At 50.2% G+C, this 16,863-nt stretch overlaps 1 protein-coding gene across 2 annotated transcripts in view; it reads right to left on the minus strand.

The window, feature by feature from the left end:
- The window catches only part of KANK2 (KN motif and ankyrin repeat domains 2), a 124,749-nt gene that overhangs the window by 82,309 nt on the left and 25,577 nt on the right, over positions 1–16,863 (minus strand). For both annotated transcript variants that reach the window (XM_088462183.1, XM_088462182.1), the window contains exon 2: positions 3,190–3,253. The gene's annotated coding sequence lies outside the window, so the exon portion shown is untranslated. The remainder of the gene's footprint in view (positions 1–3,189; positions 3,254–16,863) is intronic.

The following is a 16,863-nucleotide window of genomic DNA, read 5'->3' on the forward strand; positions in this document are numbered from 1 at the left end:
GAGGTGAACCATCGGCTGTTAGACCACAGATAAATTATTGTACCTTTTCTTTGATCAGAGCACTGGAAGAATGTTCCTGCCGCTTCCCCCCAGCATAATGTCCTATGTACTCAATGGGAATGTCTGTACAGCTCTGTTGTATTGTACAGAGCGCTAACGATTTTGAACACTGCTGTCAATGTTGAAAGTGAAAGGTCCATTCACTTACATTTAACAGGCTTTAAGGATGAGCATTAAATGCTTATTAGTAACAGCCGTTAATAGGATATAAGAGAATGATCCACAAAAGATGACATTATGTAGCCTGTTCCGCCCACTATTCCATAACAATACAATCAGATTATGGCCATGAAGCTTGTCCCTCCCACCACAGGAGCCCTGATACATCAATTAAACAATGAATGACACTTACAGGAAAGCAATACACATTGCGTGATGTGAAGTTATCTACCTACATTTCTGACTGGAAAATCTGGACAAAACAGAGCACACCCCTTTCCCAATAAACTATGCTCCCTCCTTACCCTTTAGGTAATCATAACTGTTGTGTTGCTGGTATCCATACGTTCCATGTACAGAACGGAACAGGGATGTGTCCACGTAAGGGAGGTAGTAGAGTGCAGCCACGCCTCCAGGGGCAAGCATAGTGCTGAAAAGCACCATGCTGCCCCTTATGGTCTCTGGGCGTCATTCAGCAAGGATCGCAGATGCTATCGCGCACGCAGTTCTTCTGAGAAAGTATGCTAATAATCGCAAAGCACTCGCACGGACAACATGCAGACGCCCACTTCCCCTCTGCACATCCGCAATACCTTGCAATCCAGCCAAAACATCGGTAACATCGAACTACACTGTAGCCACTCACACATTTAAGGCAGGTCTGACCCTACCACTAAATTGCTAACTTGCAGTCCCGATCGCAGTGAGGCATTCGCGCACAGCTATGCATATGCATGCGCAGTATGCAACAATCGACCGTCTGCCTACACTTTAATCAGTTGCAATACTTGCTGATTGAGGCCCACTATCCAGTGCCCCTCCTACTACGCTTTTAGAACATAGTGGAGTAGCAGTGAACAGGTGTTGCATGCACGTGCCATTGGTGCATGCTCTGATAAGCTGTACAAAGCAGTGGTAAACGGAAATACCGCCTACCCACCCCGGAGATCAGGACAATTCGGTCCCGAGTGTGACAGCAGGTCAGCGCCATCAAATAAGGACTGTCCTCCTAAAATCTGGAAGGTAGGGAGCCATTACAGAGTGGAGATGATCATGGGCAGGATGCAGCAAAGGAAGAAATGCGGTCAAACCTCCAAAATGCTGACGTTTGACCGCATTTCTCATATGCGCCAAGCCTGGCATGGATGCGGTGGGTGACGCCATCTCCTGATCCAATCGGATCCCTCCCAGCACCCCCCAGTGGTGCATGTGTCATTCTGCACATGCACAGAATGACACCAGAGGGACTTCTGGGTCTTAGACCTGGAAGTCCCTCATTCACAAAGAACCGCTCTTACCGAGAGAGCTGTCATCTGCGCATTCCTTCATGCATACCGGCGTGCATGCGAACAGCAGCAGGATGAATCGCATCCCGAGTGCGATGTGTCATGCATTCCGCTAAATGTGAGTAAAGGGTAGATGTACCAAGCCTCCTTAAGAGTGGAGAAGTTACCCAAAGCAAACCATCAGCTTGTACCTTTCATTTTATAGAATGTACCACCACACGGTGACACACACAGGAGGGAGCTATGTGACATGGGGTCTGTCCCTCGCACCACAGGGTGACACAGACAGGAGGGAGCTATGTGACATGGGGTCTGTCCCTCCCACCACAGGGTGACACACACAGGAGGGAGCTATGTGACATGGGGTCTGTCCCTCCCACCACAGGGTGATACAGAGAGGAGGGAGCTATGTGACATGGGATCTGTCCTTCCCACCACAGGGTGACACAGACAGGAGGGAGCTATGTGACATGGGGTCTGTCCCTCCCACAGAGTGACACAGACAGGAGGGAGATATGTGACATGGGGTCTGTCCCTCCCACCACAGGGTGACACAGACAGGAGGAGGTTATGTGACATGGAGTCTGTCCCTCCCACCACAGGGTGACACAGACAGGAGGGAGCTATATGACATGGGATCTGTCCTTCCTACCACAGGGTGACACAGACAGGAGGGAGCTATGTGACATGGAGTCTGTCATTCCTACCACAGGGTGACACAGACAGGAGGGAGCTATATGACATGGAGTCTGTCCCTCCACCACAGGGTGACACAGACAGGAGGAGGTTATGTGACATGGAGTCTGTCCCTCCCACCACAGGGTGACACAGACAGGAGGAAGCTATGTGACATGGGATCTGTCATTCCTACCACAGGGTGACACAGACAGGAGGGAGCTATGTGACATGGAGTCTGTCCCTCCCACCACAGGGCGACACAGACAGGAGAGAGTTATATGACATGGGATCTGCCCCTCCCACCACAGGGTGATACACGAGGGAGCTATGTGACATGGAGTCTGTCCCTCCCACCACAGGGTGACACAGACAGGAGGGAGCTATGTGACATGGGGTCTGTCCCTCCCACCACAGGGTGACACAGACAGGAGGAGCTATGTGACATGGAGTCTGTCCCTCCCACCACAGGGTGACACAGACAGGAGGGAGCTATGTGACATGGAGACTGTCCCTCCCACCACAGGGTGACACAGACAGGAGGGAGCTATGTGACATGGGGTCTGTCCCTCCCACCACAGGGTGACACAGACAGGAGGGAGCTATGTGACATGGGATCTGTCCCTGCCACCACAGGGTGACACAGACAGGCGGGAGCTATGTGACATGGGATCTGTCCCTGCCACCAAAGGTACACACAGACAGGAGCAGGCTCTGTAACATAAGGGGCGATTCAATTAAGCGCGCTGTGAATATCCCCAGGATGGAGATCCCGGAGCTATTCAATTCACTGCGCTGATAAGTGCTGACCGCGAGGCTGTTAGCGCCGTGCTAAGCTGAAAAACAGCTTCGCTGCCGGAGGGTGCCAGAAGAATTCCTTTAATTGGTCTAAAAGCGAATTGAATAGCTACGGAAAATCCATCCCGGGGTTATTCAGCTTCGCGCTGAATTTAATCGCCCCCATAGAGTCTGTCACCCTGACCACATGATACAGTACATTGATACTGACCTTACATATGTACATACGAAACATCCACAATATCTTTGTGCCAATCACGTCATTTTCCAGTCATCTGAGAATATATAAAAAAGAGATTAGATCAGACTGGCATATTGTAAATAAAATGGCATAAAACTTACATACTAGCTAATGATGCTCAAAAATGTTAAATTAGTTCAAAAGCCTCAATGATGTTTACAGTATGTAATTTAGAATTGTGGAGCATGTTTGCCATTCAATGTTTGTATATCAATGAGTGTTTTGCTTTCCTTTAAAAAAAAAAAACCCCACTAAATTTAAATAACATCTTTAACTAGTCAAAAAAAGTATTTACAATTAAAAAAAAAAAAAACCTGTAAATGTTTTTGAAATTTGAGAGTCGTACATAGTCGGTATGTATGGCATCGCAGATGCAATACTTAGTGCATTCCGCCCAAAAATTCTATGACCAAACATGGAGTAAAGGCTCCTCGCTCAGGGCCGTCCTTCCTAATTTTAGAGCGGCCTCCTGGCCGCTCGTATAGCTGTGGGTGACCACTCACAGCTATAGTGAGCGGCCAGGAAGATGGTCGCGATGGTCAAGACCATCGCAACCATTGGGCTTGCGACGAGACCCTTGTGGTAGGGTCTCGTTGCCGCAAAGCCCTGGAGTGCTTTTGGCTCTATCAGAGCCAAAAGCACTCCCACTGACATCACTTGTGATGTCAGTGGGGCCGGTCCCAGACGGTAGGCGTTCCCATAGGAACGCATCCATCTGGCCAGCCACGCCCCCGGCACGCCCACCAAAGGGGGCGTGCTGTCACTCACCATTGACAGCAGGCCCCCTTTGGTACGAGACTCATAGCGACAGCTTGGCCGTCGTTATCCGGGTCTCGCTCATGCGCACGACGGAGCCGGGTCCGTCGTGCGCATGCGCACTGGGCCAACATCGACCCGCTTGCGAGCGCTCAGTGCTCGCAAGTGGGTCTGAATTAGGCCCAAAAACTGCAGCTATAGACAATATTCCCAGGATGTTTTATTATGGACACAAGGATAAACGGAATGGACACTTTAGTCCTGGAATCAGTGATACAGTAAATGGGACCTCTATTTATAGACACAGAGTTGAAGACTTATTCAGATGGGCGATGACTGCAACCATCGCGACCGATGGTGATCCGATGCTGCTTCTTTAGCGCAGCACTTGGATCTGCGATGCTGACAGGAGGAGTCTTTTTTCTTCAGATGCCTCCTGCGGCATTACCATATTTTCGCATCACTGCTGCATCCAATGAAGCAGGGATGCGATCTGCGTACAGCTCTGAATCACCCCCATATTGAGAAAGGTGTCTCCCTGTGATTCTTCCAGCAGTCACTACATGAAGAGCACGGCCAGTGACCAGAATTTTGGTGGAATGCATTACAATTGCTACCTGTTTGTACGGATCTCTCCCCTCCTCCTAATACACAGATATCAGGACACAGCCCTCTCCCCTCCTCAGGACACACTGACCTCTCCCCTCCTCCTAATACACATACATTAGGACACAGTGCCTGATTCAGAGCCGGACGCTCTTTGAGAGCGCTCGCTCTGAATCAGGGCGTCCCTGTTTTTTTTTAAAGATGGCCTCCTGGCCGCTCGCTAAGCTGTGGGTGACCACCCACAGCTTTAGCGAGCGGCCAGGTAATGGTCGCGATGGTCACGACCATCGGGGCTTGCGACAAGACCCTTGTGGTAGGGTCTCGTTCCCGCAAGCCCCAGTGAGCTTTCGGCTCTAGTAGAGCCGGAAGCTCACCCACTGACATCACTCGTGATGTCAGTGGGGCCGCCCCCAAATGGCAGGCGTTCCTTTGGGAACGCCTCCGTTAGGCCAGTCACCCCCCCCTGCCCGCCTCCAAAACAGGGCAAGCTGTCAATCACAATTGACAGCTGCCCTGCTTTGGTGCAAGACCCGTAGCGATGGAGCGTCCGTCGCTGGCCGGGTCTCGCGCATGCACACGCCGGAGCCAGCTCCGGCGTGCGCATGCGCAGTGGGGGACCATCGACCCGCTTGTGAGCGCTGCACGCACGCGAGCGGGTCTGAATCAAGCCCACAGCCCTCTCCCCTCCTCCTAATACACAGACATCAGGACACAGCCCTCTCCCCCTCCTCCTAATACACAGACATCAGGACACAGACCTCTCCCCTCCTCCTAATACACAGACATCAGCACACAGCCATCTCCCCCTCCTCCTAATACACAGAGACATCAGGACACACAGACCTCTCCCCTCCTCCTAATACACAGACATTAGGACACAGCCCTCTCCCCTCCTCCTAATACACAGACATCAGGACACAGAACTCTCCCCTCCTCCTAATACACAGACATCAGGACACACAGACCTCTCCCCCTCCTAATACACAGACATCAGGCCACTGACCTCCCCACTCCTACTAATACACAGACATCAGGACACATACCTCTCCCCTCCTCCTAATACACAGACATCAGGACACAGACCTCTCCCCTCCTCCTAATACACAGACATCAGGACACACAGACCTCTCCCCCTCCTAATACACAGACATCAGGCCACTGACCTCCCCACTCCTACTAATACACAGACATCAGGACACATACCTCTCCCCTCCTCCTAATACACAGACATCAGGACACAGACCTCTCCCCTCCTCCTAATACACAGACATCAGGACACACTGACCTCCCCCCTCCTACTAATACACAGACATTAGGACATAGACCTCTCCTCCTAATACACAGACATCAGGACACAGCCCTCTCCTCTCCTCCTAATACACAGACATTAGGACATAGACCTCTCCATTCCTCCTAATACACAGACATCAGGACACACTGTCCTCCCCCTCCTACTAATACACACACATCAGGACACAGACCTCTCCCCTCCTCCTAATACACAGACATCAGGACACAGTCCTCTCCTCCTAATACACAGACATCAGGACACAGCTCTCTCCCCCTCCTCCCAATACACAGACATCAGGCCACTGACCTCCTCCCGCCTACTAATACACAGACATCAGAACACAGCCCTCTCCTCTCCTCCTAATACACAGACATCAGGACACAGAACTCTCCCCTCCTCCTAATACACAGACATTAGGACACAGACCTCTCCATTCCTCCTAATACACAGACATCAGGACACTGGACCTGATTCAGAGCCGCTCGCTAGTTGCGATCGCTCGCACGATGTGTATGCAAATCACACTTGCCGACTTCTAGCTCCCTCCTTCCGGGAAGGAGCTGTCGGGCGTCCTCAGCAGGGGGGGCGTGCCACATCAAAAGGGGGCGTGGCCCATAAAATGACTCGACAATGGGGGCAGGGCATGGGCGTGACAGCGCGATCGCGGCCCCGCCCCCTCTTCACAATGCCTACATAAATGGCATTGTGAAGCAGGGGTGGGGCCACGATGACGCGATTCAGCGCAAATCGCGTCACCGGCCCCCCCGCTGCCGGGGATTATACTGTATTCGCAGGGGGGGTAGATAGATCGCCGGGGACCGGGAGGCTTGCCTACCTTTCCGGGAGCGGCACCCGATTTCCGGGAGGCTCCCGACCAAATCGGGAGGGTAGGCAAGTATGATGCAAATTGCATAGGCAGTGCTACCGCACAGCATTGCATTAGCACGCCCAGTATTTCTTAGAGAGCGATCACATAGTGTATGCAGACACCCACCAGCCTGTTTTAAGACGCCCACCTGTACATGTCATGTCTAGGAAGTGTATGCAACCATCGGTACATCGGATGTGATCGCAGCGCTTGAGGTTGACCATACCCTGCCGCAAGCACTGCGAGCTCTTCAGTGTAAAAACAAGCCAGGTGACATGTACTATGATGCTGTCTTTTAGTTATGCACACCTGTAAAACACTGTTGAGATGCTCAAGCACGCCTGCGTTTGCACCTCCACTCCCCCATTTTTAATGGCCAGCCCCTGTTACCACCTACAAACGGCTTCTCCTGTCACTCACTCTTCTGGGCTGTCTATGCGCAGCGAGCGAATGCATTGTGAACGTTCGCTAAGGTATGCGCATGACACAGCCCTCTCCCCTCCTCCTAATACACAAGACATTAGGACACAGCCCTCTCCCCTCCTCCTAATACACAGACATCAGGACACAGCCCTCTCGACTCCTCCTAATACACAGACATCAGGACACAGACCTCTCCCCTCCTCCTAATACATAGACATTAGGACACGGCCTCTCCCCTCCTCCTAATACACAGACATCAGGACACCCTGACCTCTCCCCTCCTTCGAATACACAGACATTAGGACACAGACCTCTCCCCTCCTCCTAATACATAGACATTAGGACACGGCCTCTCCCCTCCTCCTAATACACAGACATCAGGACACCCTGACCTCTCCCCTCCTTCGAATACACAGACATTAGGACACAGACCTCTCCCCTCCTCCTAATACACAGACATCAGGACACAGACCTCTCCCCTCCTCCTAATACACAGACATCAGGACACACTGACCTCTCCCCTCCTCCTAATGCACAGACACCAGTCCACTGACCTCCTCCCGCCTACTAATACACAGACATCAGGACACAGACCTCCCCCTTCCTACTAATACACAGACATCAAGACACAGACCTCTCCCCTCCTCCTAATACACAAACATCAGGCCACTGACCTCCCCCATCCTCCTAATACACATACATCAGGACACAGGCCCTGATACAGAGCCGGGCGCTCTGACAGAGCGCTCGCTCTGAATCAGGGCCGTCCTTCTTCATTTGTAGAGTGGCCTCCTGGCCGCTCGTATAGCTGTGGATGACCACCCACAGCTATAGCGAGCGGCCAGGAAGATCCATCGCGACCATCGGGCTTGCCACGAGACCCTTGTGGTAGGGTCTCGTCTGCCGCAAGCCCTGGAGTGCTTTCGGCTCTATCAGCCGCCTCCGTCTTGCGCATGCACACTGGCCCAACATCGACCCGCTTGCGAGCGGGTCTGAATTAGGCCCACAGACCTCTCTCCTCCTCCTAATACACAGACATCAGGACACATACCTCTGTCCTCCTCCTAATACACAGACACCAGGACACATACCTCTGTCCTCCTCCTAATACACAGACACCAGGACACAGACCTCTCCGCCCATCCTTATAAACAGACATCAGGACACAGACCTCTCCCCTCCTACTAATACACAGACACAAGGACACTGACCTCTCCCATCCTCCTAATACACAGACATCAGGATACAGACCTCTCCCCTCCTCCTAATACACAGACATCAGGATACAGACCTCTCCCCTCCTCCTAATACACATTCATCATAATACACTGACCTCCCCCCTCCTCCTAATACACAGATATACACAATCCTGTGGCATCTAATGATGGACCCTGGGGTAGTACATACTGTGACACGTCAAGGTTTGGCCAGAGACAGATGTTGATGGTCACAGAGCACTCTCAGCTATCGTGGTTATTATTAGACACATGTGTGAAGCTGTGTGGAGTCTGGCTATGTCCCAAGCATACAAAGAGCCATTTATATCACAAGGAACCCATGCAGCTGGATGCAGCACAGAGCGAGTGAGGGGGAGTTAATAAAGAAAGAGATGACATGGAGATAGTGTGTAAGGAAAGAGCGGAGGAAGGAGACAGACGAGAGAAGAAAAATAGGAAGGGATGCATGGAGCGAGACAGACGAGAGAAGAAAAATGGTCAACTGGGTTTCGATGATGAAAAATAAGTTGGTAGGGGGACTGATACTGATAGTGAAAACTGAGGAGAAGGGGTGTAAGCAAATGGATATTTTAAATAGAAGTAAAATTGAAGATTCTATGGGCTACAAGCATTGCATAAAGGTGGAAATATACAGTCAGGTCCATAAATATTGGGACATTGACAGAATTTTCATATTTCGGCCTCCCACTTTTTAAGGGGCCAAAAGTAATGGGACAAACTAAACAATCCTAAATCTAACTTTCACTTTTTAATACTTTGTTGCAAATCCTTTGCAGGCAGTTACAGCCTGAAGTCTGGAACTCATAGACATCACCAGACGCTGGGTTTCATCCCTTGTGATGCTCCGCCAGGCCTCTACTGCAAATGTCTTCAGTTCCTGCTTGTTCTTGTTCTTGGGGCATTTTCCCTTCAGTTTTGTCTTCATCAAGTGAAATGCATGCTCAATCGGATTCAGGTCAGGGGATTGACTTGGTCATTGCATAACATTCCACTTTTTAGCCCTAAAAAAATCTTTGGTTGCTTTTGCAGTATGCTTCGGGTCATTGTCCATCTGCACTGTGAAGCGTCGTCCAATGATTTCTGAAGCATTTGACTGAATATGAGCATATAATATAACACTTTTGTCAGCAGTCACATCATCAATAAATACAAGGGAACCAGATCCATTGGCAGCCATACATGCCCACGCTATGACACTACTACCACCATGCTTCACTGATGAGGTGGTATGTTTTGGATCATGAGCAGTTCCTTTCCTTCTCTTCTCTTTCCATCACTCTGGTAAAAGTTGATCTTTGTCTCATCTGTCCATAGGATGTTGTTCCAGAACTGTAATGGCTTTTTTAGATGTTGTTTGGCAAACTCTAATCTGGTCTTCCTGTTTTTGTGGCTCACCAATGGTTTACATCTTGTGGTGAACCCTCTATATTCACTCTTGTGAAGTCTTCTCTTGATTGTTGACTTTGACACATATACATCTACCTCCTGGAGAGTGTTCTTGATTTGGCCAACTGTTGTGAAGGGGTTTGTCTTCACCAGGGAAATAATTATTTTGTCATCCACCACAGTTGATTTCTGTGGTCTTCTGGGTCTTTTGGTGTTGCTGAGCTCTCCGCTGCGTCCTTTCTTTTTAAGAATGTTCCAAACAGTTGATTTGGCCACACCTAATGTTTTTGCTATCTCTCTGATGGGTTTGTTTTGATTTTTCAGCCTAATGATGGCTTGCTTCACTGATAGTGACAGCTCTTTGGATCTCATATTGAGAGTTGACAGCAACTGATTCCAAATGCAAATGTCACACCTAGAATCAACTCCAGACCTTTTACCTGCTTAATTCATAATGAAATAACGAGGGAATAGCCCACACCTGTCCATGAAATAGCTTTTGAGTTGATAGTCCCATTACTTTTGGCCCCTTAAAAAGTTGGAGGCACATATTGAAAAACTGTTGTAATTCCTACACCGTTCACCCGATTTGAATGTAATTACCCTCAAATTAAATCTGAAAGTCTGCAGTTAAAGCACATCTTGTTTGTTTCATTTCAAAACCATTGTGGTGGTGAATAGAGGCCAAAATCTGAAAATTCTGTCAATGTCCCAATATTTATGGACCTGACTGTATAGGGGGATATGCATCAAGGCTTGGAGAGAGAGGTACATCCCGCCTTTCATCGGTTACATACCGCGGTAGATTACGGCGGTATGTACTTAGAATATCACAAAGGACAGCAATCCCGATAAGAGCTGTCCTTTGTGATGCCCCCGGTTAGAGGGACTTCCGGGTTTAACACCTAGAAGGCCACGGGCCGTGGGAGGAGATGTGAGGGATTGGATCCCTCTCAAGGAAACGTCCCGAATAGAAGCCCATAGGCTTCTATTGGGTAACGCCGCCCACTATGGCGTCACCCACCGGTAAAACTGCTGTAAAACCCCCTGAAAACTGCATTTTCAGGGGTTTTACGGCATTTTTCACTGTAGTACATCCCGCCCCAAGGCTTGATACATCTCCCTCAATGTCAGAATGAACTGCCATTATTTGTAGTGTATCCAGCTGTAGCTAACTGCGTGGTCCATCTGCGGATCCTTGCTGAGTGGGACCTCGATGTTTTTGCGAGATCTCATACATGTGCATTGGTGCCGGCCAGGAGACGTGACACTAGGCAGATGTGCTCTGGGACATGGAAAGATCGCCGGATTGGGGAAATTTCTCTCCCCCACTCCAGCAGCTGAGATGATAAGACATCTCGGCGTTATAGCTTCCTGCTTCATCCTGATAAAAAGTGAAGCAGGAGCTACTTTGCCAGCACGGTATGTGCAGAATGAATACATCTCCCCCTCATTGAGCCGTCACACTGCAGCATCAATTACGACCTATATATGTGTAGTTGTTATTTATTTATTTATTAACAGTTTCTTATATAGCGCAGCATATTCCGTTGCGCTTTACAATTGTAAGCATTAATAGAACAAAACTGGATAATAACAGACAGATATATAGGAAGTTTGTACATTCTCACCGTGTTTGCTCCAGTTCCCTCCCACACCCCAAATATTTACTAATAAGTTAAATGGCTTTTGACAAAACTAATCCAATTACGTATGTAGTAGGGAAATTGGCTTACTGACTTTTTGGACCTCCCTCTTCTGGAGCAGGTGGAGTAGTGCCTTGATCAGGGTAACACCACAGGGAGCATCATCAAGTACCTGCCCCATGGATGGGATCGGGGAGTGTTCCTTGCTCTCCTGCGAGTCAGTAAAAACTCCACAATATTCAGGAGTCTCCTAAACATTCCGGTAGGATAGGCCAATATGGCATAAATACAGTAGAGTGTAAGCTCCACTTGGGCAGGAACTGATCCGACAAATTAAGGGTTTTATTTACGAAGCAGCGGCTTACAATAGAACCCTTAATATTTTCTGTTTAGTACTCCATTAACATATAGATGCTATATAAATAACTGTTAATAAATTAATTACGTAGGGGACAGATTTAGGACACAAGTGGTACATTCTTACTTCAGGAGGCAGCAGACTCTACCAATATCCCAATTTTCTAAAGCTGTTCCCACTCTCGGAAAGCTCTGGAAAGTGATTATATTTCTAGTCAGAAATCTGGTGGCCGGGCTCTGGGCCTCCGAGTGACATCCTGCTCTGGCACAAAGGCTTGCAGTGTTTATTGCTTCCCTACTGAATATAAAAATGCCTTTATTCCAAAAAACGATGTCCCAACAGATTCTTCACAGTTTGGCACAGCTGGCTGGATAGCACTGAAACTGGGAGACTTTTTTAAACAAATATCACCCTCTAACGTGCACTCCCCACATACTTCACTGCAGCGGCCATGTTGTTGTACTTTGTAATGACGTGCTTAATGTATCATAATGTAGCGGGTCTAATGCGTGAAAAGGTGCAAAGCTAATTTTACAAATTGGCTCCACTGGTACCTAGGAAGGTACCTCTGATTTAGTAATACTGGGCAGTATCATTTGCTGCTAGGACACGTCTCTTGCCCATAGAGCCATTTGCGTTTGGAGAGGCATTAGTGGGGCATTAAGGCTGGATGTACTAAAGTGCAAAATGCAGTAAAACCCCCGAAAATGCAGATTTCGGGGGTTTTACCGCATTTTGCATATGTACAAAGCACCGGAATGCATTGCGTCCTGATGGGTAACACCATCTTCAGGTGGCATTACCCAATGGAAGCCTATGGCGGGTATCGCAAAATACGCGCTATAGCGCATTTTTACGCGCTACCAGCTGTTAGGGACCCGACTTTAAAAACTGAGTAGGTCCTGCAGGACGTGCTGTGTGCAGCGCCGCAGCAGTCAAACAATGCTGGCGACGTCTCATCAACCAATAGCCGCCGCCGGCGTTTCCTCATCCAGTCCCCGCCCCATCCGGTCCTCACCCAATCTCCAGGCAGCTCTGACCAGCCAGTCACCGTGACTCAAGGCTCCGCCCACTCCCCGAGAGCAGCAGCAGCGAGGCAGCGCCTCCAACACCCCAGCCAATCGCTCGCTACCTGTTTCCCCATCCCCAGCCAATCACTGCCTTAGTCTCTTCAGCCAATTGCAGCCCGCAGTGTCATCCTCCCCCTCTCTCAGCCCGCCAGCGTAGCATGTCGATCTGCTGAGGACTCTTTCCTCCAGGTCAGTCTCCAGGGTGCCAGCACCATATACCTATGCCGCAGAGACTGGCCCGACTCACCCAGTGCAGTGCAGTCACCCTCCTCCTCCGCAAAGGTAAACGCTGCTCTCTGTCACTGCCCCATGATGTGTGCTCTGTGTATTGGCAGTGAAACACTGTGAGACCCCCATGCATGCCTACACTCCCCTGGCCGCCATCTGTGCCCGGAGAGACCGTTAGCTGTATGGCTGTGACCCTGTATAGTAGAGATGTGTGGAAGTATCTCCTCCTGCAGTAGTGTGTGTCAGGCTTGCCTACCCTCCCGATTTGGTCGGGAGCCTCCCGAATATCGGGTGCCGCTCCCGACCCCCCGGAAAGGCAGGCAAGCCTCCCGGCTGCCGCCTACCCCCCCAGACTACTAGTAAAAACCCCCGCTGCCGGGTGCCCGATGACGCAATTTTTTTCAGCATTGTGAAGAGGGGGCGGGGCCACGATGATGCGATCGTGCGGTCCCACCCCCAAAACGGCATCATAGCCCGGCCACGCCCCCCACAGAATGCAGGCATTCAGCTCCCTCCCAGAAGGAGGGAGCTGAATGTCGGCAAGTATGGTGTGTGTTCCCTGTGCCTGCAGTGCAGTGCTGCAGGCCTTAGAGAAGTAATTAACTGGGATTGGTACATACTGGGAGGATCAGTCAGCAGTATTATTATTACTATAGCACTGCCCATAGTACTGTCTGTGCTTAACCCCCTTTTTGCCCCAGCTGTTATCTACTCTTTCCTCCTACCTACCCCCAGTACTGCCTGCCCCTAAGCACCTGCTTGCCCCAGCTACTATCTACCCTTACCCCCTCCCCCGAAGTACTGCTCCAGCTGCTATCTACCCTTTCCCCTTCCCTAACCCCATCCTTGCCCCCCAGTCCTGTCCCAGCTGCTATCTACCCTTGCCCCCTCCATACCCCCAGTACTGCCTGCACCCCATCCTTGCCCCACAGTACTGTCCTAGCTGCTGTCTACATTCTCTCTACCCCCACAGCACTGTCCCCAGTACTGTCTGCCCCTAACCCCCTCCTTGCTCCAATACTGCTGCAGCTGATTTCTACCCTTACTCCTAGCACTGTCTGCCCCTAGCTCCATCCTTGCTCCCCCCAGCACTTTCCCAACTGCTGTCTGCACTTACCCCCTCCCTGCCCCCAGCACTGCCTGCCCTTACCACCCACTTCTCCCTGCCTCTATCTCCAGCTCTACCCAAAACTACTGCTTGCCATTAACCCCCTCTACCCCAACTGCTACCTGCTCCCAGCATTGTACTATAATATGTGATAGGACCCAGAAAAAGTGGAATAGGAACCCAAACTTTTAAAGTGACCCTCAACATTTTTGCTCAGCGCGATCACTGCTATGGGCTTCTATGTGGGATGCTCCCCACGAGAGGGATCCAATCGTATCCCTCCCAGTGGCGTAACTAGGGTCTTTGGCGCCCAGGGCAAGATGAAAATGTTGCCCCCCCCCAAAAAAAAATATAGGCGTGACCACATGCCACAAGGGGCGTGGCCACTGAAAGATGGGGGCGTGTCAACATAACACGCCACCATTTCTTGCAACTCTGGGATCATTCCTTTCCATTCCATATGCACCTTAATGCCCCCAGTGGTAGTGCTCCTTATGCAATGCCCCTAGCAGTAGTGGGTGTGGTATAAAAGATAGACAGTAATTAGTTAGGACACCAGATAGACACCAGATGTTAGACAGTGAATAGTTTGACAGGGACAAACATTCGACACACTAAAGTTCGACATGTAAAAAGGTCTAATTACGGTCTATATATAGTAGGGAACCCGCAGTAGTGCTCCCTATGCAATGCCCCAATGCCCCCTGTAGTAGTGCCCCTTATGCACTGCTCCCAGTAGTGTCCCTTATGCAGAGCCCCCAGTAGTAGTGCCCATTATGCAGTGCCCCCAGTAGTAGTGCCCCTTATGCAATGCCCCCTGTACTAGTACCCCTTATGCAATGTCCCCAGTATTACTGCCCATTATGCAGTGCCCCCAGTAGTAGTGCCCCTTATGCAATGCCCCCTGTAGTAGTGCCCCTTATGCAGTGCTCCCAGTAGTGCCCCTTATGCAGTTGCCCCAGTAGTAGTGCCCATTATGCAGTGCCCTCAGTAGTAGTGCCCCTTATGCAATGCCCCTAGTAGTATTCCCCTTATGCAATGCCCCCTGTAGTAGTACCTCTTATGCAGTACCCCCAGTAGCAGTCTCCATTATGCAGTGCCTCTTATACAGTGCTCCCAGTAGTAGTACCCCTTACACATAAAAGAAATAGACACACACAACACTATACTTACCTGAATCCCGCTACTGCGCCTGCCGCCGTCCTACTGCTCCTCCCGCTCGGCACTATTTGCGAGACATCATGACATCTCTCCCTTCACCCACTGCTGGAGCCGGCAGGTGGAGATCCGGCCGGATAAGACAACATATGAGGGGCATCATCTAGCAGTGGTGGCGAACCCTGTCACTCCAGCTGCTGTGGGACTATATATCCCAGCATGCACTGCCACTGTTTTAGTATTCCCTAATAGCAAAACTCTGGCAGTGCATGCTGGGATATGTAGGACGCTTCAGACGGTCACACCGCTGCCCTTACAGCTCCCCGAAGCATCCTCAGGATGCTCCGGGCATTGCTGTAATCATCGTGGCTTGTGGCCCCGCCCCCATGTGATGTCACACAGAGGGGGGCGCGGCCTGCAACAGGCCTGCGAATAATGTTCTATATATCAAAATGGCCATTGGCAGAAAAAAGGTTCCCCACCCCTGGTCTAGTGTGTACCGGCCTTTAAGGATATCCATGCTTGACCACAGGTGGCTTAATTAGTACCTCAGTCAATTTAATTTAACCATGGATATCTCTAAAACCTGAACTGTTGGGGTGCCTTGAGGGTCGCATTTGGGAACTTCTGGATTACAGAGAACAACAACTGAGCTCACCCAAAATGGTCGCCTCACCCTATGCTATAATGTAAATTACTGTGAGTCCTATTGAGAGAATATCTATCTGTGTGTAAGTCCGGGGCACCCTTAGCGTTAGCCGTGGGGGAAAGGGTTAGGTTTAGGGAGCGTAGTGGGGGTAGGGTTAGGTTTCTTTGGTGGCGGGGGGGTTAGGGTTAGGCACTAAGGGGGGTAGGTTAGGTTTAGGCATGAGAGGGGGGTTAGATTTAGGCACTAACAGGGAGGGTTAGGCTACAAGAAGGTAGAGTTAGCGGGGATGTCGCTGTTGGCAATCTGATAGGAGGCATCCCGACAGCCGGCATTACCTACCCATTCCTGGCAGAGCTGTGCTATAGATTTCCACCAAAGCATATAGAGTAGTGTATGTACAGAATATTTGGTGGAGCTTCAGATGTGTACTTACATATCTTTGCTGCAGTCGATCTAAAAAGCCCCTCTCGGCACACACAGAGATACAAGTGTCACATATCAAATTAATCAGCAGAGTCTGCTGGTGCATCCTAGTCACACTGCATTGCTACTTAAGCTCCGTACTCATGGAGCGATCAGACAACGATCATATGTCGTCTGATCGTCCTGCATGTGCTGGATGTTCAATATCGAACATCCAGCACATGTACCAACCCCCAAACAACTATTAGCGATCTGCGATCGACGATCGCGGGTCCCTATAGTAACCAGGCTAACCTGGTCGATATCGACCAGGTTGGCCTGCATGCACAGGCGATGGTCGATATCGATATCGACCATCCGTGCCTGCGCATCGACCACCGTTTGGGGGTTGGAAGGTCCCAAAAACAGGACGATATGAACGATAACGATATGATCT

Source organism: Taudactylus pleione, unplaced genomic scaffold, assembly GCF_031769625.1.
Source record: "Taudactylus pleione unplaced genomic scaffold, aTauple2 ptg001161l, whole genome shotgun sequence".
In the NCBI taxonomy this organism is placed as follows: Eukaryota; Metazoa; Chordata; class Amphibia; order Anura; family Myobatrachidae; genus Taudactylus; species Taudactylus pleione.